We start from the raw sequence: 3,948 nt of genomic DNA, 5'->3' as shown, positions 1-3,948 counted from the left end.
CAAAAAATTAAATGGCCAAAACTACCAGTTGTGGAGAGATCTGTACCTACCATTGAGCGAAAGACAAAGAAGCCGACGAGTATGATAGACAAAGAACGGGATATTCTGGAATGAAGGCACTTGGAACAATACGACTGTGGGTAGCGGCGCCGGTATCGATTAATATTTCAAAGGAAACGACAACACAGGGTTTAATGTCGGCATTGGCCAAACTATATGAAAAGCCCTCAGCCTCAAATAAGGTATTTATTATGAAGCATTTATTTAATATGAATATGTGAGAAGGTGGATCTGTTGCAGATCATTTAAATGATTTTAATACAGTTACAAGTCAATTAAGTTCTGTAGGGGTAAATTTTGATGATGAAGTTAGGGCTCTGTTATTTCTGTGCTCATTGCCAAAAAGTTGGAATGGTTTAGTTATGGACATTAGTAACTCTGTCTCTGGATTTAGTACTTTAAAGTTTGATGATGTTGTCGGTGCAATCCTTAGCGAGGAAATGCGACGGAAAAGCTCTGGTGAGACGTCAAGTAATGCTTTGATTGCAGAGACTAGGGGATGAAAAATGGAAAGAGGAAAGAGCCCAAGATATCGCAGTAAGTCAAGAAAAGATAGATCCAAGTCTAGATTGGGGATAGTGTGCTGGAAATGTAGGAAGAAAGGACACCTGAAGAAAGACTACAAGTCTTAGAAGGGAAGAGAAGGAGATGTGCAGCAAGAAACTAATCATGAAGCGAATGTAATAGGTGATGTGTTGCAAGATGCTTTGATTATTTCATTAGAAAATATTATTGATGCCTGGGTGGTAGATTCAGGGGCCTCATTCCATGCCGCACCTGATAAGAAACATTTTCATGATTATGTTCAAGGAGATTTTGGACAAGTTCGATTGGGTGATGATAAACCATGTAAAATCATTGGAATGGGTACAGTCTTCATAAAATAGAAAAATGGAAATCAGTGGCTATTGAAGAAGGTAAGGCATGTTCCATATTTGAAGAAAAATCTAATTTCAAGAGCACAGTTGGGAGGTGAAGGTTGCGTAAGTACTTTCACAGATAAAACTTGGAAGATCACTAAAGGATCCTTGGTAATAGCGAAAGGAGGAAAGGTTGGTACATTGTATTTATGCAATGGTATTTCTAATTCTGTTAATGCTTTAACCTCTACAAGAGAAGATACAACATTGTGGCATCATAGGCTCGGGCACATGAGTTTTGAAGGCATGTTGATTTAAAATTCTGTGAGAATTGTGTTTATGGAAAACGGAAGAGAGTCAGATTCCTTAGAGTTGGGAAAGAAAATAAGAGCGAAAAATTAGAGCTTGTGCATACAGATGTATGGGGACCTTCTCAGGTATCATCTCTTGGTGGCTCTCATTATTATGTTACTTTTATTGATGATGCAACTGGAAAAACCTAGATTTATTGTATTTGAAGTAAATCTGATATATTTGAGACTTTCAAGAAATGGAAAGCTTTGGTTGAGATTGAGACAGGGAAGAAATTGAAGTGTCTTAGATTAGACAATGGAGGTGACTATTGCAGCAAAGAGTTTGATAGGTACTATTCAGAGAATGGAATTCGTAGAGAGAAGACAGTTCCAGGAACACCACAAGAAAATGGCGTGTCAGAAAGGATAAATAGGACAATCATGGAGCGTTCAAGGTGCATGAAATTGCATGCAGGATTGCCTTTACAATTTTGGGTAGATGTTGTAGATATTGCTGTTTATCTAATAAATAGAGGACCTTCAAGTTCCCTGGAAGGTGGTATTCCAGAGGAGGCATGGACAGGTAAAAAGGTAAACTACTCATTTTTAAAGACTTTTGGTTGTGAAGCTTTTTTCCACATTAAAAAGAAAATAGAACAAAGCTTGAGGCAAAATCAAAGAAATGTACCTTTATTGGATATGGTGTTAATGATTTTGGTTATCGCTTATATGATTATGAAACTCAAAAAATCATTAGGAGCAGAGATGTAATATTCAATGAAAAGGTCCTTATAAGAATCAGTTGTAGGAAAAGAAACCAGAAAAATAAAACAAAGAATACACAGTGCTTGACGATATCACAGGAAAAGTGATGGTGCTAAAAAGCATAATGATCAACAGCCAGAACAACAACCACAATAGCAACAAGCACTTCAAACACCTGAAAGTGGTGTTAGAAGATCTACCAAGATAAGTAGATCCCCTGAACAATACTCTTCTTCATTATATTATGTATTGTTGACTGATTCTGGTGAACTAGAATGTTATGAAGAAGCAGTGCAGGTAGAAACTAGGAAGAAGTGGGAGCAAGCCATGAAAGAAGAGATGGACTCCTTAGCACATAACCAGTCTTGGGACTTAGCCAGGTTGCCTGAAGGTAAAACAACATTGCAGAATAAATGGGTTTATAGGCTGAAGGAAGAAGATGGAGAAAAATAGAGGTACAAAGCTAGACTTGTAGTGAAGGGGTTTGCACAAAAGAAAGGTTTTGATTTTAATGAAATATTTTTTCCTGTTGTTAAAATGACTTTAATCAGAACTATTTTAAATCTAGTAGTAGTTGAATATTTGCATCTTGAGCAGTTAGATGTAAAGATAGCCTTTCTCCATGGGGATTTGGAGGAAGAGATATACATGCAACAACCACAAGGATATGAGGTAAAAGGGAAGGAGAAACTAGTGTTCAGGTTGAAGAAGAGCTTGTATGGCTTAAAATAGGCTCCAAGGCAGTGGTATCTAAAATTTGATAGGTTTATGTCTAAACAAGGTTATACTAGATGTCACTCTGATCGTTGTGTTTATCTCAAAAGGCAAAATGATGGAAGCTATATTATATTGTTATTGTATGTAGATTATATGATTGTTGTAGGTTCTAACATGTAAGAAATGAATGTGCTCAAAAGAAAATTGGCAGACTCATTTGCAATGAAGGATTTTGGTGCTGCAAAACAAATCCTTGGTATGAGAATAACTACAGATAGGAAGAATCACAAATTAACATTGTGTTAAAGTGAGTACATAGAAAAGGTGTTGAAAAGGTTTAATATGCAGAATGCAAAACCAGTTAATATACCTTTGGCTAGCCATTTCAAATTAAGTAAGGAGGCATGTCCAAAGACTCAGGAAGAAGTGTCTCATATGTCTAAAGTTCCATATGCATCAACAGTTGGAAGCTTAATGTATGCAATGGTCTACACTATTGCACATGCAGTGGGAGTTGTAAGTAGGTACATGAACAATCCAGGAAAAGAACATTGGATGACAGTGAAGTGGATTCTCAGGTATTTGAGAGGTACCACAAATCAAGCATTATGCTCTACAGGGATATGTTGATGCAGATATGGCAGGTGACAGAGATAACAGGAGGAGCACTATAGGATATGTATTTACTATAGGTGGAACAGCTATTAGTTGGGTTTCAAAAATCCAAAGTGTTGTTTCACTTTCAACAACAGAAGCAGAGTATGTTGTTGCTATAGAGGCTAGTAAATAAATGATTTGGTTACAATGGTTTCTGGATGAATTGGGCAAGAAGAAGGAGCTAGGCAGGTTATACAGTGACAGCCAAAGTGCCATACATATTGCAAAGAACTCTGCATTTCATTCCAAGACTAAACATATACAAATTAAGTACCATTTCATACGGTCAGCATTGGAAGATGGACAGTTGAAGCTCGAAAAGATACACATTAGCTAGAATCCTACAGATATGTTAACAAAAGTTGTAACCAGGGAGAAACTGAGAATCTTCTCAGTTTCAATTGGTCTTCAAGTATGATGAAGAAGATGAGAAACAACCAAGTCCAAAGTGGAGTCATTTTCTAGCAAATGAAATAGCGGTGGAGTTGCTATAATCAGTCTCCAAGTGGGAGATTGTTGGGTGTGGAGCCTGATTGTCTTTTGTATTCAAAGGTTTCAGCCAGATTTATACCCCAGGAAGATTGTACACCCCTCCA

Source organism: Pinus tabuliformis, chromosome Q (assembly GCF_031772625.1).
Source record: "Pinus tabuliformis cultivar Carrire ecotype Pingquan chromosome Q, CPIR1, whole genome shotgun sequence".
NCBI lineage: Eukaryota > Viridiplantae > Streptophyta > Pinopsida > Pinales > Pinaceae > Pinus > Pinus tabuliformis.
The sequence above is the reverse complement of the archived record's forward strand: the minus strand, read 5'-3'. Positions refer to the sequence as shown.